The 23751-nt window shown below is 35.3% G+C and overlaps 1 long non-coding RNA gene and 1 pseudogene across 2 annotated transcripts; both read right to left on the reverse strand.

The window, feature by feature from the left end:
• Positions 1-202: 202 nt before the first annotated feature.
• On the reverse strand, positions 203-10047 carry LOC148790826 (serine/threonine-protein phosphatase PP1 pseudogene; annotated as a pseudogene). The gene is made up of 4 exons (XR_016077691.1): positions 9475-10047; positions 6330-6496; positions 5427-5495; positions 203-5320 (listed from the first exon to the last, which is right to left on the reverse strand). The product of XR_016077691.1 is annotated as a serine/threonine-protein phosphatase PP1 pseudogene (transcript).
• A 1622-nt stretch (positions 10048-11669) lies between these two features.
• Positions 11670-14877, reverse strand: LOC148790827 (uncharacterized). The gene is made up of 3 exons (XR_016077820.1): positions 14334-14877; positions 12054-14233; positions 11670-11936 (listed from the first exon to the last, which is right to left on the reverse strand). It is a non-coding gene; the product is annotated as an uncharacterized LOC148790827 (long non-coding RNA).
• Between the last annotated feature and the right edge of the window lie 8874 nt (positions 14878-23751).

The raw sequence follows: 23751 nt of genomic DNA on the forward strand, positions 1-23751 counted from the left end.
CATTAGAAGGGGCTCGTACCTATTCTGCAGTACCTCCTGTGAATACTCCGCCGGTATGAAAAGTTCTTAATGTTAGTTGAGTCCTTAGTTCTCCAATAGATTGACCCGCAATAATACCTACAGCTTCCCCCAATTCGACCAAGTCGCCACAAACCTTTTCTTTCTAAACAATTAAATGTTTGGTTACCACCAATCAACATCAAGAAGCACCGGTGAGAAAATTCAACATACTGATTTGAACTCAAAAGGGAGCTAGAATGTTAAAATGTGGCCCAGAGAGAGAGAGAGAGAAAGAGAGAGAAATCCAAGATTAAATCCAAGCATCTAACAAATCTCAAACCTCTATTAATTATGTGACAAGCTATCACACAACACAAGACCTACTTGTCCTATTTAACTTATTAAAATAAATAAATGAATCATTTAATTTAGTAAAATAAATTTCTTAAGATGCAAATAAGTAAAAGCATTTGGTTTACTTTCAAATTTTAAATAACTCTTTGCTAGTATTAGTATGGATTAAAATTCTAGTACTTCGACAACACCAGCATGTGGGCACAAATTCATGACGGATTGCATTTTCTTGGTCTTTATAGGCTAACAACCAAGTGAGCATATCTCCAATTAACAAGTAATTGCATTCAACCTCATCCAAAAATTCAATAGAAAATATTTTGTTTCAATTGGTAATTTTTTGAGGAGTTAAGAGTAATGTGTCCAAAATTTATTTGTTAGAGAGATGTGATTAAAGTTTTGAACAGGGTCTTTATAGCTAAAAATTCACGATTATTGGCAATCCTTTTCCTTCTAAACATTTAAATGACCAATGAAAATAAGAAGAACCGATGAGAAAAAAATCCAAGCATCTAACAAGTCCTTAAAGTATCTCAAACCTCTATTAATTATTGCAAAATACAAGCAACAACTGTTCTTTGTCTAACTAGAACAAAAAAAGACTTGGGAAAAGCACATCAATGTAAACCAGCACAGACTAAAATCACTAATCTCTAAAACAATTGAAGCATTACCTGGTTACCTGATTCCATCATCACCAACAATATAGGTTGCCATTCCCGCAGAAAGCCCAGCATTGTAAGATTAAACTTGTACATAATCATCAAAAAGGTATGGACCCAATACTGGCTCACTGCTGTTATATACACATTTGGGGTATTTTGGGGAGTTTGGGGTATCAGCAGAGGATGTGAGGCACCATCAGCCAAGCATAGTTAGCCAATGCAAAGTGTCTTCCATAAATCGATGGTGCCCTTGTATGATGAGATGAAGGTAGGCATTGCAACCTTCAGTGAAACATTGGCAGGGACTGGGCATAGGGGAAAGGTACCCCTTCACAAGTGGATTAAGTTCTGGTACTCAAAAAGCAAAAATAACAAGCACTTCACCCAGGGAGAGAGAGGAGAGAGATTGCACGATTAAACCACAACTCTAAAGGAAAATAGAATAAAAACCACAAAATCCAAGCATTTAACAAGTCCCTAAAACTATCTTAAACCTCTATAATTTATTGCAAATTACCACAAACAATTGTTCTTAGTGTAACTAGGAAAAAAGACTAAAAATTGTATTATAACTGAGTTAGAAAACTTAGGCGAAGCACATCATTCTGAACCAACTCAGACTAAATCACTAATCTCTAGAACAACCGAAAAACAAAGAAAGAGAGTACTTGCCTATCAAAATAAAATTGAAACCAAAATCGTTAATTGGTTACCTGATTCCATCATCACCAACAATATAGGTTTCCATTCTAGCAGAAAAGCCCAGCATTATAAGATTAAAGGTGCACATAATCATCAAAAAGGTATGGACCCATTACTGGGTCATTGCTGTTATACACATTTTTTGGGCCTTTTGGGGAGTTTTGGATATCAGTAGAGGATGTGTCCTCTCTGTTTTCAATGCACATGAGGGGCACCATCACCCAAGAATAGTTAGCCAATGTAGAGTTTCCATAGAGCGATGATGCCTTTGTATGATGAGATGAAAGTAGGCATTGCACCCTTCAGGGAAACATTGGCAATGACTGGGCATAAGGAAAAGGTACCCCTTCACAAGTGGGTTAAGCTTTTGCTTGTCCTCAAGTAAAGACCTCAGCCATAAACTGATCATCCCCCCTTATTATTACCATTTACCGGATGAATTCTAGGATGAGAATACATTGAGTGGTTGGGAAACCTGTGTAGGTATTCTGATTCATTCCTTTGAATTGTCATTCTTATCACATACAGAAGAGTCAAGGAAGGGGAGAATATGAAATTCTTCATGCCCCAACATTCACTTCCAATTCAATATATAAATCAGCTCATTGATTGCCAAATTTAACCCTTACTTTGAGCTTGGTCTCAAATCTGTCACTGCACCTCATTGAGTGTTCAACCACATTTTGTCCCTTTGAACCTCAGCCGTCACCAATTTTTTTTTCTTTCCCCTTTTTTTTTGGTGTGAGTGCATTTTATGCTCCATCTCACACGGGGTATTTGCTTCTTTCTTCTTTTTCTTTTCTTTTTTTTTTGGTGTGAGTGCATTTTATGCTCCATCTCACACGGGGTATTTGCTTCTTTCTTCTTTTTCTTTTCTTTTTTTTTTTTGGTGTGAGTGCATTTTATGCTCCATCTCACACGGGGTATTTGCTTCTTTCTTTTTTTCTTTTCTTTTTTTTTTGGTGTGAGTGCATTTTATGCTCCATCTCACATTGGTCACAGGCTTGAGGCAGATAACAATACTCATATTCCAAGTTGCTAGTTTTACTATTCAGCTCGGAATAGCGGAGTTAGGACCGACTCATGTCATAAACCGCTAGTTTTACTATTCAGTTCATGCCAGCGAAGTCATTTGGACTTTGTCCCTTTCTTTTTCTCTTTTTCAATTGTTGAACCTCATGCATTAGCAGTTCAGATGTGAACTAGCTCGAATGATTATCAATTATTCAATCAAGTGCATTGTACACATGAAGGTAGTTAGGGCTGGTCATGGTGAAAGTCATATTCAGCTTCCTTAACCTCATGAATTGTGATAAGTTTGGATCATTCACAAGAATAAAGTCTCCCACTTACAAAGATTTCTCTCACTCATTATATTCCCTCTTGGAATTCACCTAATAAACAACAATAAATTTGAGGAGATTTTCAGTTTATTCAGCCTATCAATGCATGTATGTATGTGTTAGGATAAAGGTTGTTTTGAAGATGGTTTGCATTTTGAGGAAGTAAAGGTGGAGGTTGAGTGTGGACTTGGGTCGAAAGAGAAAACACGAATAGGAGGAGAAGGAACAGAAGAATGGGATAAGGTGGGCAATAGCTATTAAAAACTCCAAATACCAGGAACTCCTATACATTAACTGTACAAAAAAAAAAAAAACAAAACAAAAGAGAAAGTATTTCAAAAAAATGGAAGAAACACAACTAAGGTGGACAAGGGCACTACAAAACTACCCCCACAGATTATATGCAGAAAGAACACTTTGAAGCAGTAGTCTTTGAACTCATTTAACACCATATGAGGAGCTTAGAGAACAAAGTATTTTTTTTTCCAGAGTAAATTTCATTAAAAAATAAAACAAGGGATTACAATTAAAAGGTGATAAAACATCATCCGAAAGCAAAAACAATACTCCCACAACAGCAAACAGCAAAAGATGAGAAAAAAAAAATTACAGCACAAATCCAGGGTCAACACACAAAACCAAACTAAAACCATATTCCAAGAACTAAACAAAGCAACACTAGCCCTGATCAAGATGAGAAAATCTCCAACCAACCCTCTTGAACACTTCAAACAACAGCATCTGCCTCCTGTAAAAACCAGCAAATCAAACTTCCACAACTCCTCCCATCAATCGCACTTAGTCCTCCACGTCTTCTGAAATCTTGACCCTCTCCCTCATCCCATGCCTCTCCACCTTCCTCTTGAGTGTTGCTCTTTCACTTCGCCTTTTCTTTTTCTCAAACTCTTTCAAAAGCCCTTCTAGCAAAAGCCTCACCACCCAAAAAGAATAGCCCTACAGATTTACCAACTTCAATATCCCTCTCCACTAGTTTCCTTAAGTCCACTCGACTCTTCCTTTTCCCATTATCTAAGTTCAAAATTTCATTACTTATCAAAGTTTTACCCACATCCCCCTTCCCTTTCACCTCAAGGACTCCAATCTTCAACTCCCCAACTTCATAACTGTCATGAATGTTAATTTGATCACTGGAGTTAATATCAATAAGAACCTTATGATTCGTAGCTCTAGAACCAACCTTCTTTGAAAAAACCCTCTTATATTTATTGCTGGGTCCAGTCTCAACAAGTCTCTCTTTTAACCACGAAAAAACCTTAGTAACATGCACCAAATAAGATTTACCTAATCAGTTAATCCTCTTGGATCCGTTCCCAAATTGGCACCAATCCTTCCGGTTAACACTTCCTCAACTAGAAAACATTGTTGTTCCTTTGAAGAACAATTAATACTGGAGGATATTCCTAAGTACTTCATCCCTTTGCATCTTCTTGTTTTTAAAAACACTTTGCTTTTCTCTCTTGCCAAATGAATACTTCTGGTATAGAACACAATATATCACTTTGCCTTTTTTGGAGATCCCAAGAATTTACCAGCTATTTAAATCTTCCAAAGGCCAGTTTTGGATAGCAATGATTTCAGACTTTTTAAAGTCAATTAGAGAAAATGACTTATTAGCATAAACTAAACTTTGATGCATTTGATGCTATTACTACAAAGAGCTTGTCCTAATGTTGAGATTTAAACAAGTTGCAATTGCATATGCTCACTAATTGCACACTTGCTTTTGTTATATTTGTGCAAGGAGGAGGAAGAGGGCCTTCCAATTACTGATCAGAAAAGTAGGCATGTTCCAGTGTTCAAAGTATGGAAACTGGAAAGTGCTTACTGCTAAGTGATTTCAATTAACTCAATGAAACATGCAGCCTGGTTTCTGGTTTCTGGTTTTTGGGATTCAAGCACCAAGTGGGATGAAATAAAATTGAGTTATAAAGCATCTTTTAGTTCTAACTGCCAAATATAATTAAATGGGATTTCGAGTTTCGATGAATCAACAACCACTTGTTTCAGATATCTCATATCCACTTTGAGATAGTACACTACCATATTAAGTTTTCAAGCTGCTGAGAAAGTCAAAGGTAGGTTATAGTGATTATGAACACACAAACGAAATAAAGAAAAGGGGAATCTATTAACCCAATTTTAACTTACCTTCACATCTGCTGAGAAAGTCAGTTGAAAGTTCATCCATCTCAATAAGATCTTCTCAGGTGGTTGATTCATCAGCTCCTCCACGTCCTAACGATTTATGAACAAAATACAACATATGAGCTAAAAAGTAGCAAATAACATTTCATAAAAAATCACAAATAAGCAGAAAACTTCTATACAAAGGCTATTTCACCTTACTATCATCAACTAACTCCACCAATTGAGGTGCTTTCCTCAAATTGAGGTCCGCCCATAGTTGTATCTAAGGTTGAAACATCAAAGTAATTGTTTCAATTATAGAAAATATTACTTATATAATTTTCAGTTTGTATCATCACCATGTGCTCAAAAGTCAAAATAGAAAAATGGCTTTCAAACAATTACAGTCCAGAATCAAGACTAAAGAAAGCTCAAACTTCATTCATATAAATAGTGATTTTTAGATGACAACCAGAGCATACCTTAATGATTTGAGATATCAACCGAAGCACTAGATGACAGAGGAAATAAAAAAAAAAAAACACAGAGAATATTAATATTCTTACTGACCAGAAACTGCTAGCACTTAGGAGCACCCTACCAACTTCCATAACTTAGTAGAGGGAAAAATAAATTTAATCAAAATCAACATGATGCAACAAAAATCCATCTCAAAATATACATTTGTTCATAGATTGCAATATGCCAACGTAATTATAGAGGAAGAAAATAACAAAAATCCAACCAAAGTCGTCAGAATGACCAAATAAAGAAAAAAGAATGTGCAGTGCAACAACACAAAACATGTAACTTAGCATTGTACTTACCGAGCATATGGTATCAACTATTGTACAAGCAAGGGCAGAATAATGAAATAAACATAGATAGCAAACTCCAATCTTGTTTGAAGTTTACAGGCTTTCTATCATGCACTTTTTAGATAATCTTCAGGGTTCATATGAAAAGAACCTAATAGAATATTAGGTTAATAAGTTTTACTTCTTTGTACTTTGGCATGGAACAGAATATTCAGAAAACTATCAAAAAACTAGTGACAGGACCAAAATATTCTTGAAAATAGAAAAAAACTAACGACTGAAACAGCATGTATACTTACCCTTCAATGAAGTCCTGCGTGCCAATATTAACTACTGTACATCCAATAGCCTTAGCAGAATCGAGGCATAGTGTAAGATTTTCATTCCTTTCCCAAGGGTTCAACACCCTCTTTGTATTGATTGCTCGTTCATCAGTGTCCCAGGGACTGCTACATTGATAAGTTTACTACATCAAAGAATATGCCTTCAGATTACAAAGCCCCAAAACCAACAAAGAAAACCATCTCCAAATTCAAATTAAAGCAAAGAGCTTAACAGGGAAATCACCATAGAAGAACGCCATCTTTTACAATCTCGAAGAGATCATTAGTGGAAGGATCTAGCGAATGATCTTTCTATGATATGTGTAAAGGTGTACTATGTGTAACTCTATTTTATGTTGGCCAGTAGATGCTTTGATTCCGAGACAGAGTGAGTAATGGACATATAATCGTATTAGTATGTAATGCAGCAACTGTCACCAATTATCGCCCATAAATGATAGAATGTAATATAAAGTGGTGGTCTTTAGGATGTTTAGGATGTAGGACTGAATTGAAGGAAAATATTTCTGTTATGGGGGAGGGGGGAGGGCTATATAGTGCGGTCAGAAGAGGTAAAAGGCCCTGTTTCTTTCACTGTTCAAAGTAACATGATAAGCAATTTTTTTTTTGTTTTGTTTTTTTGATCAGCAACAGAAAAATTGAAATATTAATTTAGAATAGAAAGATACAACTAGAGGTTGTAAAAAAAACAGCAAACCCAAAAAGCCAGCCCAAATTTTCACATGAGCCCAAAACATGGGTTGTCTCTGAATTCCTTGTTTAGCTAGGCCATCTGCCATGCTGTTTGCAGATCTTCTAAGCCATCTTATTTGGATGAGCATATCTCTACAAAGCTGTTTGAAGTGCCTGAATTCATTCCTTACCTGCCAAATTACCCTTTCCTTAGTTTTGATCAGCAACAAGCCCAGTTCAGATTTGCCGCACCACTGCGGCTAACCCTACTTCCCGCAGGCGTTGGTTGCGAATTGCTCAAGGGAGATGATGATAGACCATCGTTTTGGTCCATCATCTCCCCATCTCCTTTGGTCACGTGCCTACTTAAAAGGGCGCGTGGCTTTTTAAGGTTTGGGTCCACCCGATTTAAAAAAGTCCCCATTCACTTGCCTAGACCCATTAGATCCTGATGGGCCTTGGCCCAACCCTCTATCCCTTTGCCAATCACGTGTTACTTAAAATAACATGTGAATGGTTGACTAGCCTCGGTTCATTGGACCAGACTGAACCAGCTCACAGGATTGGCTTGAACCCTGAAACCTTGCCGACCTTTGTTCATTTTGTTTTGAAATTTGAACTGGAACAAGCCCATCTCCATTTAATTCCCCTGTCACCGACTGAACATAGGACCTGCCATCCCTCAGCCCACCTTGCCATGCAGACTTTCCCCAAGTGTTTAAATCATCATCTTTTTTCTCTTTTTTTCTTGGGAACCTCAGTTGCCTTAACTTCTCTTGTAGAGACTACACTGCCTTGCAAACCACACAATCAAGCCTGTTTTGTCTCTTCATCTTCCTCTCTTCTTCCCTCCTTCCATAGCTGGGCTTCAATGGAGGTAGCAAGCCAAACGGGGTAAACTAAACCATCTGAAACAACCTCTATCTTCTTTGGAATATCATTGGGTTTAATACCACCTAACATCACTACAACTGAAGGAGATCACAATCAAACACACCATCTAATCTTGCATCACAGACTACAACTATTGACTGTAATACTTCCTCCTTCCAGAGGTTGAAAAGTAACCCTAGCAATCTGACTATTACATTGTCCTCAATCACAAAACTTTTGGTATTGCAGAGAGGACACCATTTCGAGACTGTGGCAACACCAACCTCTGAGTGAATAATTAAAGCTGAAATCTCTACTTCATCTTCACCCAGATCTAACAAAGCTTTACAAGAGGCATAAGGAGTAATCACCATCGGCTTTTGCAGGTTTAATTCTCTGAGTATCGCCTGCGCAATACCTCTCCAATCCTTTGGTGAACTTGAGGTTTCCACCACAAATTTCTTCCCCTAGTTCTCCTTTTCTACTGTAGTTTAGAACTTCTTTTTCCTTTTTCTGCAATCAACCAGTTTCTGTCACTGGGGTCTTCCATTCTCTTTTGTATACCCCCTTTCTTTTCCTTTGCTATAGCCTCTACTTGTTTTGTTTTCAGCTGCTGAATAAAGTCACTCAGTACCTGTGCCACTGCCTTCCAACCATTACCCCTTCTACTTTCTGGGAAGCAGACCACCTGCTTCTTTCTTCCTCCAAAGAATTCCTGCAGAGTTATGTAACAACCTTTTGCATTCTTTTTGCATTCCAACTCATACCTCTTTCTTCCATCAAGGTTGAACTTCGTAAAGTTCATTTGTTTACTTTTCACATTCATTTTCTTTTATTTTAGTATTTGTTCCCTATGTTTTGTTGATCTCAAATAGGGGCTCCACCCCCTTCAGTTCTTTTAAGTTCCAACTCCTAAGTTATAAGTTGTAACTCTAATAAATTGTTTTGCCTACTTGAAGCAACACTGCAAGAAACACAAGCACAAAAGTGCAGAATACATAAATCCAAAGAAACTAGTTCAGAATGGGTAGAAATCCATCAACTTATTATTTTTAAATTCCATCGCCTAGGTGAGGGCTAGGTGCCTAGGTGCCCGGGCGCCCCGCCATGGTCACCTAGCCTTGCCTTGGCACCTTGGAAACTAAGAGCAACAATTCTTTTTCTTTACTTCTGTAAGTGCTTCCATGATGAAATCTAGTTCCCACTCAAACTTTGGTGGACAGCAAGCTGTATCTTTGTTTATTCATATCTATTTTTCATCATTAGTCACCCAAATTACCTTCTATCACACTGGAAAGTCCACTACTAGATATGGAAGTTGTAGCACCCCTACTTGTTTGCCATAACTTTTAGTGAGGATTATGAATTATGCCATTCTGATGGGACCCTATGATTTCATGAAACATGCACTAATCTAGACCATGATTTGATGCTAGATGCACAACTGAAATCTATAGAATTAGACATAAGCCGATAGATGCATATGTTAATGAAGTAACAAAAGTTGATTAAGCAAGCCAAAAGAGCCAGGCTATGGCATTTGAATCATATCTACCTGATGAGCACGACAAATGAGATCTAGATCATGTTTTTGAAGGAATTTAGTGACCTTGTCAGCTCCAAATGTATAAGATACACCTCTGTCATTTTCTCTCCATCCTTGTATATCTTTATCAGGATCAGACCATAAATCACGGAGAAGTCCCTGATCGGGCACATCAACAGGACGAGCAATATTCCGTATCTGATCCAAGTTCTTCAAGTCAGGGGACAATCCTCCATGCATGCAAAGGATCTTGTCATCAATAAGAGCAGCCACTGGCAAGCAGTTGAAGCAATCTGTAAATGTCTTCCAAAGGCGGACATTAAAACTTCTCTTGCACTCGTCATAAAACCCATATATTCGGTTGATGGAAGCACACTCATGGTTGCCCCGAAGAAGGAAAAAGTTCTCCGGGTATTTAATTTTGTATGCAAGGAGAAGGCAAATGGTCTCTATGCTCTGCTTACCACGGTCCACATAATCCCCAAGGAAGAGATAATTTGTGGAAGGTGGGAGTCCACCATATTCAAAAAGCCGAAGAAGATCAGAATACTGACCATGGATATCTCCTGCCAAAGAGTCAAGTAGTTCAGCAATGGAGATTTCATTATTAAAGCAAATGAATGGAGCTACACTTTTACTCCACACAAGATATTTGCAGTTTAACAGAAAATGTTGTAATTGAATTAGGGAACTTGGTAAATATGAAAATTATCTTTATGCATTTGCATCAGCTGTGTGCATGGGTAGATGCCCAACAAAACAAACAACTTGCTCTTTCCGGTACTTAATAAAATTCAAAATATGGCTGCCTTTTCTCTGAGATACTCATTACTCAATCGAAATCCACAATCATTTTTCTCAAATATCAATCAAAACAATCATAAAAGCATGTAGATAATGGGAGTTGTCATTTTTGTATCTAAGATAACAGGCTTTGGAAAGGCAAACATATGCTGTTACCATGTGTTAGACAATGTCTGTTATAAAATCTGATTAATCTTAACACCTATGATGTGACACATAGGATGAAGTCAACAAAAAGATAAATGCTTAGATATGAATATTTGTCCTCTATTAGTTCTTTATTGGGTAAAAACCAACCTGGTGGAGTCTGTGGATGAGACACTGATCCTGAACATTACAGGAGTTGGTCCATGAGGGTCCCCCATGTTTCATTGATCTCGACTTGTTCAACACTTGATTGTTCTAAACATGTTCACCACATAGTTTGGCTAAGGCAAACAACATCAGGGAAAGAAAGTTGGATGCGAGTGTGAATTCACATCCAGTTAGTCTTCTTGGCTCTATGTTCCCTGCTCTCCCAGGCCATTTGAACGACCATCACCAATCTTGTAGTTCTTTCCATTGGCCCTTTACTCCCAATCTTTTCTTCTCTCTTTATTCTCCTTTACTTTCTTCTAAAGTTCATCATGGATCTTTCCATGCTACAAAATGGAGAAAATCTCATTTCAATTGAAGCTAAAACCTTTCCCTCCATCATATTTCTGACCCTAGTGACTCAACCTTTCAATGAGGGAGAGTAGTAGGGAAAAGTGTGAAAGAGACGTAATTACATGACATTCAGATTTTCTGCTCACAGGCATCTGATCTAATACATCTCCAAAACTATGGGATAAGTTCCTTGGAATCTTGGACAGAATAAGCATTTTTTATGGTAAAGAAAAATTCATTAAAACAAAATGAAGACACAAAAATAGGTTGTAAGGAATTACCCACAAAGGACAAGAGAACCAACAAGCATCCTAAACTCCCCATCATGACTAATCAAATAAGAACTTACATAGACTAATGGCGGTATGGCACACATAATGGGTATGTCACACTTTGAAAACTATGACCCAAATATAAGAACCATTACAAACAAGAAAAAACAAGGATTCTCTCAGACCTCTATCCAAAAACCATACTCCAAATATGGTTACCGGTGTCAACTAAACTCCTACCCCATTCTTTTTTTTTTTTGATAATTAACTCCCACCCCATTCTTTTCAATTGAACCTCACATAGTGTTCTGTTTCTAAAACTTCCCCCGATTTCTGCTCTCTTATTTCCCCATCTTCCAACTGTTCAGAAAACTCCCCTCCTAAATATAACACTCCCAACACTTCCCTCATTTCAACTTGAGTTTCTTTACCAATGACTTTCTTCAGGATAAGCATTTTTTTAAGTGGTATATGATTATGTAAAGCAGGGAAACTCTTCATTTATAATGGAGTATTGAGATATATACTCAGATGAACAAAACAAAGAACAGAATGTACACAAGACAGCTTGCATCAGAGAGAGAGAGAGAGATGGAATCCCAGTTACACTGGATTGCTTAGCTGTAACCCCTGGAATTGCTGAGTCCCTTTGCCAGCAGATCAGGTATCACTCAGTCCTATGCATAACAACCTCTATGATGGAAGCTTTTGAGTCAAAGATCTGGCTGTAGCACTCTATCCAGATAGCTTAAAAAAGAGCAAATGGTGTTACTTTATTTTAATTTTTGAGAAAGGATAACAAAATATTTGATTAACTAAAAGAGGTAGTACATGAGAAGATGTACATCAGAGAAAAAGACATACACAAGGTGATGAGGACCAAATCGCGCTGAGTCTGGCAATGACAGCTCAAACAATGTGAACTAAGGTCATCAAGTCGTATCTACAAGATCAAACACATCAAAGAGCCCGAGAGGATGACCCAGGCAAGGGGACTCTAACAGGCAAGTTAGTACCAAGCTGCCAAAGAGAACCAGAGCTAGTGGGCAGAGAATCAGAGCCGAGAGCTTAGTAAAGTAAGTGTATGTCCAATACGTCCAAAGGTGATAAGCCTTATCCACCCGTTGCTTACAAAGTACACCCTCACAGAGTCATGGTGGCCCTTATCTGGTTCCTTGCAAAGCGGAAGGAGCCGAGTTTAACATTGCCAGGTGGGCATCGTGTCCGCAGACTTTCCAGGGGCACTCAATGGTGTGAATGGATGAGGAGAGACATGCCCCATAGGCTGGATCCATCCTTAGGTAGGAGGTTGTTGAACAGAAACCCTGCTAGAAAGGCCAATTTATAACCCTGGCAGGAATTTTTTGGTAAGGGAGGAAAAAGGAATGTGTATATTCCGATAGGTAGAAGGTTAGAACTTAGAAGGGTGGGATGTTTTCTGAAAATCTTGATGAGCTTCCCAACTCTGCTGGGTAAGATAGATAAGGAATACATGCATGGGGGAACAGAAAAAAATAATAATGGGTCTCAAGATGGATATGATCAGGGTGTCTGGCAACAAAGCTATATCAATTCCTCAGTCAACTAGCTCAGTTCTGTTAAAAATTTTTATCACAAAATGCAATGATGCCCAATCATCTCTACTGAGACCAAAATTTTTTTTTATATGACTGCTTAGACATGATCAAATTTAATCATGCCTCAACATATAATATATAAGCAAATGAGTCTAATCTCTTTGGTAAGATTATGCATGTTATAGATGACATAGTAAGACAGAAGGCATTTATACTAATGAGTTCTATTTGCAAATTTCAGGTGCAAATATAATTATCATTTCCATTTTCAGGATTTGACATTGGAGAAAGTAATTTTGCTTTGTTATGGAGAACAAAAAAAGGAACCTCCTAAAACCATTTCCAATAAGTTTCAGATTTATCTTGACACGATGCATTGCAATGTTTTGAGAAATTGGTGCAAAACTGCATCAAATTACTTGCAGAAAATAATGGATTTTTAGCTCCTCTAAAGTGCTACAAGAAAAGGTAAAGTGCAAAAGGCATCATCAGGCTGGCATAGAGATACAAATGTGGACAACCAGAAGCAACACCAAAAAAACTTAAAAATTATTTTCATTTGACTCATAAATCACAGCCATAAAATCTAATAGACCATTCAGGTATTGAATGGTCTTTATATTTATTTATTTTAAAAGTCAATAGACCATTACTACTAATATAAACAGCAATAAAAGGTACTTGAGAAGTTGACAAACCATTACAAAGGAATATAACACAAAAGGATCTACCAAACAAAATATAAACAAAGGAAGGCATTTTTAAAATAGATCATTTAAACAAACCATGTACCCTATGTTTCAAATCCAGAACAATCATCCAACAAGCCAAATTCTCTGAAAACTGGACTCAACTTGATTCAGTTCAACAGAGACATTTACCAATTATACTGGGTCAGCTACATTTATCATATCATAATTCCAGCCCATCCTAGGTCCCTCTGCCAAACCACGAGTCATCAGGTCATTTCTCAGTTTTCACAACCTCAACTCATAGCTTTTGGCATTTTCCTAGTACCTAGATGACCATCAGCTCGCATCAAATAACTCCTTATTGGTGCTCTAGAAGGTTTCCGAGAACATTTCCTTATTGGTGACAGTTGCTGCATTACATACTAATACGATTATATGCCCATTACTCGACACAGCTCTGTCTCGGAATCAAAGCATCTACTGGCCAACATAAAATAGAGTTACACATAGTACACCTTTACACATATCATAGAAAGATCATTCGCTATGATCTTTTATACTCACCCGAAGGAAGACTTCAAAATCCTATACCTCCTCGTCCATGTCCCGATACGATTCGATCAAACACGCAGCCCTCTCTTCCTCAGTCAAAGACTCTCCAACGGTTTTCAGCTCCGACGTCCTGGAACTGCGGGATCTCCCTCGCCCGATCTCCCTCAGTCAAAGACTCTCCAACGGTTGTCACTCGCCCGATCTCCCTCCTCATTGAGAGGAACTGCAGAAACCAGCCGCCAAATCAAGAAAATAGACAAAACATCGAAGAAACCCACAAACAAGAAAGCTACTTGGGTTTTAGGGTTTTGAGGATTACTCACATAGGAATTCAAGCTGCGAAGCTCCACCTGAGTGAACTGGCTCTGGAGCCATGGATCGCCATTCGCAGGTAAGTCTGAGGAAATCGAGTGGTTTTGTTCTCTGTTTTCTCTTTTCTAAGAAGCACGATATCGAGCTCTTCTCTGAATGGAAAACACCAACTCTTATATAGAAATTAATCGATGATCTCTTGCTCTCAGGTCGATTGATAAGGATTTAGACCGTTACAAAATCAATTTAAATGACAAGGTAAAGCGTATCAAAGATTGCAGAATAAATACCACGATTCTTACAACGGTATATTTAAAATTCTAACAGAATTAGTCATCGAGCGGTGGTGGCCTTCGGGAATTACCGTGTCCTTCACCTCCATCCAAAGTAGCCAGACAGATCAAAAAGGGAATAAGCAGCCAGACAGAAAAAGAGAACGGAGTGGGGAGAGGGAATTTTCAGAACGTCCGAAGCCTGTTCATTGGCCGGGCTCGGGCTTGGGTTTTGTCAAAATTCTAATGGGCCTGGCCGGAAGTCCGAATCCGAGATAGTGTAAAGTTGGGACCGAAGTCCGGATTGTGAGAGTCCACGTTTTATGCACTCGTGGGCCACATTGGCATTTCGACAAAAATACTAATATTAGCGGGTGTTCAGCCGTTAGCTGAACAAACCCGGTTTAACCACCCGCAAAAAGACAAAATTCAAAAACAGGGCTTCTTTCAAAAGTTTTAAGGTCATTCGAACTCTCCCCTCCCCATCTCTTGTCCTCATCTTCTTCGAGCCCCAACCCGAGCATCCCGTTGGCCACTCACCACACACCGGCGCGTTGGACTGTGGAACAGAGTGGTGAGAGGGAATTCTGAGAATGTCCGAACATAAGAGGGACTCTATCATAATACAAGGTATGATTTGAGAATTCAGAATATGACGAAAGTGTCCCTTACATAACTGTTTAATTTATATGACAAGTAGGGGTGTACATTCGGTTTGGTTCGGTTCAAACTGATGACCTAACCCACTATTTAGTTTGGTCATATCCCTCAATTGAACCGAACGAAACAGGGTTTAAACTGAACCAATCCATACCGTATTTAAAAAATAAAATGACTGAGTTAGTAGAAAAAGGGAAAAATCAAACAAGAGTTAGTAATTAGTAAATACTAATTAGTAATTACTCTTTGATAGTTTGACTCCTAACCCAACTCGGGCACTCCAATGTGTTGTCTTTTGTGTTTCCCGCTTACTAGTTACTATTAATTACTAAACACTAATTAGTAAAGTAGTAATTAATTTAAATTAGTGTTTTTATTTAGTATTGATACTAACAAAAATTCCGATTGGGCTCAATGCCTAAAGGGAGATTTAAGAAAAAGAGTAATATATAAAACAATAATTAAATTAAGGGAAAATTCCTAATTAGTACCATATACTTTGGGCCTAGTGTCACTTTGGTCCCCAAACTTTAAAACGTGACAACTCAATACCTGAACTTTCAAAATGTGCCAATCCAATACTTGTCGTTAACCAGCCCATTAAACAGTCGTTAAGTGGCATTTAAAAAGACATAAACACCCTTTGAGTGTCATCTAATTGTCTTTAGCAACCATCCAAACGTTGACAAAAAATGAATAGTCTCAAATCATTGTCTCTTCTATTCATGAAAGTTGGGGTCATGTCTTAGTGGGCATTATAGTGACTCCAACTTTCTTGAATAGAAGAGGCAAGGATTTGGCACTGTTCATTATTTTATCAACATTTGGATGGTTGATAAAGAGAATTAGATGACACATGAAGGGCATTTGTGTCTTTTTAAATGCCACTAAACGCATGGTTAATGGTAGGTACTGGATTGGCACGTTTTGAAAGTTCAGGTACCAAATTATCGTGTTTTAATGTTTGGGGAGTAAAATGACACTAGGACTAAAGTACAAGGTAGTAATCGAGAATTTTTCAAACATAATACAATTAATATAAATAATTAATTATATAATATACAATTTTATATAGTATAGTAGTTTGGTTTTCTGTTTGATTTTATTAAATTTTTAACACATCAAAAACCGAACCAAACCAATACCTGAATTAGCTTATTCAGCTTGGTTCAGTTCGGTTTTCGGTTTTTGATCCAAATTTGAACACCCCGCTTTCCAAGGGAGAGGATTAGAGGTGTAAATCGAATTGTTCTGGGCCATAACAAGATTTTGGACCAGACCTGCACACGGGCCGTGCTGGGCACAACACAATCATGTGGATCATGCTGGATTGGGGGTTTCAGGTCCATAGGCCTGCACGACACAGCCCAACATGTAGCACAACCTACAAGCCCGCAATGGATCGAGTGTATCCCATTCGAGAAACTAGCCGTTGGGGCCCTTGGGGGACCCCCCCCCCCCCAAACAGCTAGTTTCAACTTTTTTTCAAGGGGCTTTTATAGACATACCACCTCAATCAACAACTATAAGCCTATAAATAGCTAGTTTGGGACAATAATGCCCCTTCAATAACTATATCCTATAATTATATATCAACTAGTTTGAGACATTTGGGGCGTTTGGGTAAAGTGATAGATACTTTACAATAACCAAAATATCCCTCTCAACAACTAAAAAACTACTAGTATTTAGGGTATTTTAGGCAATTGAATTATTTTCAATTCCTATAAATAACCCTATCCTCCACTATTCTCACTACACCAATTTAGCAATTCTTTTCTCAATTCTCATACTCTCATCTCATCTCATACAATCGCATACTGTCATACACTTAGCAATTTAGGAGGCTTTGAGGCTTCAACTGTTAAAATCAAGTTGAGATTCTAAACTGGTAATCTAATCATGCAAGTAATTGCAATTAAATAAATTTTTATTTGTTAGAATTAAAAAAAAAATGGTTGGCTCCTCCTCCTGAAACTAATTCCCTAACTTTAAGTTCATTAGCCTAATTTAGAAAATATTTAAAATAGATGAAGTTGAGGGGAAGAGAAAAAGAGCCATTTGCCAAAAATGTAGGATTGGCTTTAACTTTAGTAGCAAGGGTAGCATTAGGCACTTGGATAGACATTTGCTCTTCTATGAGAAACAAGAAAAAGACATCTACTTCAAAGATTATTTGTTAGATGTTAAGGATAAATTACAAGACAAAGGAGGTCATGACACTATTACACTTGATGGAGCACATGATTAAAGTCATGGAGATAGAGTCATTTTTTCAATTTTATTTAAATTATTTGTTATTTTTTCAACAATGTAATTTTTTATTTTCAATTTATAATTTTTATATTTTAAATGAAATAAAATTCCTATTTTTTTACAATTTGTTATCCATTTTGTATTTTGGTAAACAATTTTTTTTATTTCTTTGTTAGATTTTTTGCTTTTTTCAATTTGTTCCCAAATGAAAGTTAAGTATTTTAGTTTTACTTAGTAAAAAAATTAAAAAAACAAAATAAAATGTCAAAATGACAACAAGAAAAATCAGTATGGGCCTTTCTGGTCCGATTCGGCCCAAGCGCAAAGCCCGACCCATATTCCCAATCGGTACGACTTGTAGCTCGCTTGTCCCAAACCTGCACGAGCTCGAGTTGTGCGTCGTGTCGGGCTAACCCCACAAATTATCCCAAGGGAGGGAAGCACGGTCCGGCTTGGCCCACAGGTCAGCATGACACAATCTGCTCTTTGTGCGGTCTACATGCGGACAGTGCCATGCTGGCCCAACATGACCCGATTTACACCTCTAGTTAGAGGATACTAAGCTTCATGCAACAATGTTGTTGTTTGCAACATACAATCTTGACCACAAATCTGTAACCATTTATATCAAGACTTTGTCTTTCTAGTTTCAAGGGTCAATTCCAAAATTTTCACCATCCAATTCATTAACCATTGCATACCCAAAAAAAGAGTTGTTTGATCACTCAGTTTTTTTTTTTAGGAAAAGGTGAAAACAACTTCAAAACCAAGCTTTTTGATCACTCAGTTTAATTTTATAGATTTCAACCCTTTAGGCATGAAGTTTGGAAGACGAACTTTAAGTAAAACACAACCCTTGAAAAAGGGAACAAATTGAGATTATCATAAAACACTAAGACTAGATGCATAATACTAAACAAATCATAAGTGCCATTAACTTGTTTAGGTTATCTACGCATATCAGAACTTAGATTTTCAAGTTGCAAATGCGAACTTGCATATGTAAAATCACAACACATCCCCCACCACCACTAGAATAAAGATAATAAAACAAAAAGAAATTCTTCGAATGAAGTTGGAAAAAATATTATATATATATATATATATACATGCATACATATACATACCTACATATCAGACTAGATGCATAGTCAACATGTCAGACCATGTTGACATGGCACTGTCTGACCCGTTGGACCAAGACACTCGAAACCTACCTATGACCCAAAGGCAAAAACGTTTTAGCCTTCGGGTCAGTTTTTAAAACATTACCTTTTATCCTATTTTAAAACATTGGTAGATTTTTTTTCTCCGGTCCTCAATCATGACGAATCCACATTTGAGGTTGATGGAACAGGAAAATCAAGGTATAGTGTCACACTCTCAACTCAGATGGATTCCGAGGTTAAAACCTTTTGCAAACATTTTCCATAAAATAATATATACTACTTTAAAATAATAAAATTACATTTATTATTGGGATGAGACAAGTACATCCTATCCCACACCTCACTAAACATATTAATTACCCTAAAAATAGTCTCCAGGAGAGAGAGAGAGAGAGAGAGAAATAATTTGTTAGGAAAATAATTAATTAATTAGTTAATTAAAAAATTCAATAAATTAAGTAAATAGAAATCAATGGATAATAATTTACTTAATTTTATAAAATAGATAAATCAATAATTAACTTTATCAAAAAATTATAAATAAATATTCACTTGTGATTGGTGCAAGACTAGTCCAAGCTATCCCCAACCAAACTTGCATCATTGACAACCGTAAATATTGGTCACATGTTGAATTAAATAAATAAAACATTATGGAGAATGATTTATTTAATATATTAAAACAAATAAATGAATAATTTAATTTAGTAAAATAAATAAATAAATTTTCAGTTATTATTGGGACAAGACATGTACACGACACCAGAACTAATCCGTTGTTCATAAATTAAATCATTAATTAGATGAATAATTTAGTTACATAAATAAATAAAATCTATGGATAATAATTTACTAACTTTTGGAAAAATAAATAAATATCCAAACTATCAAGATCTAAACCCAATACATTGACAATCCTAAATATGTAACTCAAGAGGGAGAGAGAGAGAGAGAGATAGAGAGAGAGAGAGAGAGAGAGAGAAATAACTTGTTAATAAACTAAAATAATTTAGTAAGTTCAGTAAATATTTTTTAACTTAATAGCATAACTATATAAGTAATTAGGTGAGAAAATGAGAGAAACAAAGAATTTCCTCACCATGATTCAGGCTCTATATGAACTTCAGGTTCATGCTCAAGATGTAGGCCCGAAGTTCAACCTAGACTCAGACTTGGGCATAAATATGTTCTATTGATCCCGTTAATAATTTTAATCCAAGCTAAGACCTAACCTACTAATAGCCCTAAATATTAGGCTTAGGGAGAGAGATTGAAATAACTAAATAGTTAAATAAATTATTAATTACTTGAATAATTTAGTAAATTAAAAAATAGAAATCTATGGATAATATTTTACTTAATTTTGTAAAATAAACAAATCAACAATTTAATTTAATAAAATAACTAAATACTTATTTATTATTGTGTGTCGGGTTGAATCAAATAAATAACAATTTATACATAATAGTTATCTAATGTATTTAAATATATAAACAAATAATTTGGTTTAGTAAAATAAATAAATAAATAAAATTTTATAAATTATTGTGACGGGACAGGTACATGCTACACCACACTAGACCTAACTCGTTGATAACCCAAAAAATAAGGATCCAGAGAAAGAGAAAAATAAATTATTAATTAATTTAATAAACTAAATAATAAAATCTATATATAATGACTCAATTCATTTAGTAAAATTATAAATAAATATCCAATCTATCTAAAACCAAGCCCGACCCATTGATAACCCAAAATATTAGACTCGGGGAGGGAGAGATATAGTGAAATAATTTTTTGATAAAATTAAATCGTTTAGAAAATTAAATAAATAAAAAATTTTAACTTACTAAATTAAATATATAAATAAATTGGTGAGGAAATAAGAGAGTAATAAACAATAACACTTTCCTCGCCGGGCTCGACTCAAGAGATAGGTCTAATGGTTGGCTTGGGCTTAAAGTTGGGTTTCAATATATTCTATTGAATAAAGACAAAGTCCAACCCAAACTTGGCACTGCCTGTGAACAAGTTTAATCCCAACCTCCTTAACTTGTTAATAAATTATTAATTAATGAAGTCAATTAGTTAATTAAATAAATAGAAATCTATGGATAATAACTTTCTTAATTTTGTAAAATATATAATTGAATAATTTAATTTAATAAAATAAATAAATATCCAAGCTACCTAGACCAATCCCCAGTTGTTGACAACCCTTAAATATTGGACACCGAACAGTAAGATAGAGAGGGATATAATTAAATAATCTAGTAAATTAAATCAATAAAATCTTTTAACTTTTTAAAATAAGTATATAAATAATTAGGCAAGAAAAAGAGAGAGTAGTTAGCTCTTTATTAATCGCATCATTGTAAATAGTTACATGTTAGCAACAAATATGGAAGAGAGATTTCTAGAAAATGAGAAAGAGACAAAGAACAAAAATTTCCTTATCACAATCTGAGCTTTATATGATGGTAGGGCACAAGCTCAAAATTTAGGCTTGATGGTTGGCGTAGGCTTAAACTTGGGCCTTAATAAGTTTTGTTGATATAAAGGAAAAGCCCAAACCAGACGTGGCCCAACCAATGAAAGGTTTAACCCCAACCGATACCTATCCAATTTATAAACCTAAATATTTTGCTTGGGTTGGGGGGGAATCTATGGATTATTAACTACTTGAATAATTTAATAAATTAAATAAATAGGAACCTATGGATAAAAATTTAGTTAATTTTGTAAAATAATTAATGATTAATTTGGTTTAGTAAAATAAATAAATAAAATTATATTTATTATTGGGGCGGGGCGGGTACATCCTATCCCACACCTCACTAAACATATTAATTACCCTAAAAATAGTCTTTGGGAGAGAGAGAGAAAAATAATTTGTTAGGAAAATAATTAATTAATTAGTTAATTAAATAATTCAATAAATTAACTAAATAGAAATCAATGGATAATAATTTACTTAATTTTATAAAATAGATAAATCAATAATTAACTTTAACAAAAAATATAAATAAATATTCACTTGTGATTGGTGCAAGACTAGTCCAAGCTATCCCCAACCAAAATTGCATCTTTGACAACCGTAAGTATTGGTCACAGGTTGAATTAAACAAATAAAACTTTATGGAGAATAATTTATTTAATATATTAAAACAAATAAATGAATAATTTAATAAAATAAAATAAATAAATAAATTTCAGTTATTATTGGGACAAGACATGTACAGCCTATTCGACACCAGAACTAATCCATTGTTCATAAATTAAATCATTAATTAGATGAATAATTTAGTTACGTAAATAAATAAAATCTATGGATAATAATTTACTAACTTTTGGAAAAATAAATAAATATCCAAACTATCTAGATCTAAACCCAATCCATTCACAACCCTAAATATGTAACTCAGGAGGGAGAGACAGAGAGAGAGAGAGAGAGAGAGAGAAATAGTTTGTTTATAAACTAAAATAATTTAGTAAGTTCAGTAAAGATTTTTTAACTTAATAGCATAACTATATAAGTAATTAGGTGAGAAAATGAGAGAAACAAAGAATTTCCTCACCATGATTCGAGCTCTATATGAACTTCAGGCTCATGCTTAAGATGTAGGCCCGAAGTTCAACTTGGACTCAGACTTGCGCAGAAATATGTTCTATTGATCCCGTTAATAATTTTAATCCAAGCTGAGACCTAACCTACTAATAGCCCTAAATATTAGGCTTGGGGAGATAGATTGAAATAACTAAATAGTTAAATAAATTATTAATTACTTGAATAATTTAGTAAATTAAAAAATAGAAATCTATAGATAATATTTTACTTAATTTTTTAAAATAAACAAATCAACAATTTAATTTAATAAAATAACTAAATACTCATTTGTTATTGGGTGTCGGGTTGAATCAAATAAATAAAAATTTATACATAATAGTTTATCTAATGTATTTAAATATATAAATGAATAATTTAGTTTAGTAAAATAAATAAATAAATAAGTTTTCATTTATTATTGGGATGGGACAGGTACATGCCATCCCACTCTAGACCTATGTTGATAGCCCAAAATAATTTGTTAGTGAACAAAATTATTAATTAATTGAATAATTTATTAAACAAAATGAATAAAATCTGTAGATAATAATTTAGTTAATTAAGTAAAATAAAAAATAAAGAAATATCCGTGGTATCTATGACGTCCATGTAATTGGTTATTACAAATCTATTTCATTAGTAAAATCATCTAGTGAGTACAAACAACCTTAAGTTGTTGAATCAAATTTTTATAATAAAGATACACCACATTCTTGCAATCTAGAAATATGCTTGCAGATCATATGGGTAAAGTATATGAACTGTTATCAAAATTCACACTTGCAACAGATTGGGCACCCATATTGATAAGAAAAGCAATGCATACCCCTACCCCTGATGTTTCATTATAAAGATGAGTCTTAAATGAAATAAATTCATTTAAAGTAATCAAATAATATTAACAGCATTAGAAGATATTTACCCTTGCAACAATAGATTGAGTGCCCATATTGACAAGAAAAGCAACCCATATTGATAATAAGATATTCACACAACATTAAACAAGAACAAATCCATTTCAAAGCATGTGGTTAACTTTCAAATGTTTCTTTGTTGGTGTTGGTATGGATTAAAATTCTAGTACTTCGTCAACACCAGCATGTGGTCACAAATTCATGACAGATTGCATTTTCTTGGTCTTTTACAGGCTAACAACCAAGCTGAGCATATCTCCAATTAATAACTAATTGCATTCAATCTCATCCAAAAACCCAATAGAAAATATTTATGTTTCAATTGGTAATTTTTTGAGGAGTTAGAGTAATGTGTCCAACATTGATTTGTTAGAAAGATGTGAATAAAGTTTTGGACAGGGTCATTATTGCTAAAAATTCATGATTGTTGGCAAATCGCAAACCTTTTCCTTCTGAACAATTAAATGACCAATGAAAATTAAGAAGCACCGGTGAGAAAATTGGATATACTAATTTGTACTCAAAAGGGAGCTAGAAAGTTAAAAATCTGC

Source organism: Nelumbo nucifera, chromosome 6 (genome assembly GCF_055504915.1).
Source record: "Nelumbo nucifera cultivar China Antique chromosome 6, China Antique-T2T, whole genome shotgun sequence".
Taxonomy (NCBI): domain Eukaryota; kingdom Viridiplantae; phylum Streptophyta; class Magnoliopsida; order Proteales; family Nelumbonaceae; genus Nelumbo; species Nelumbo nucifera.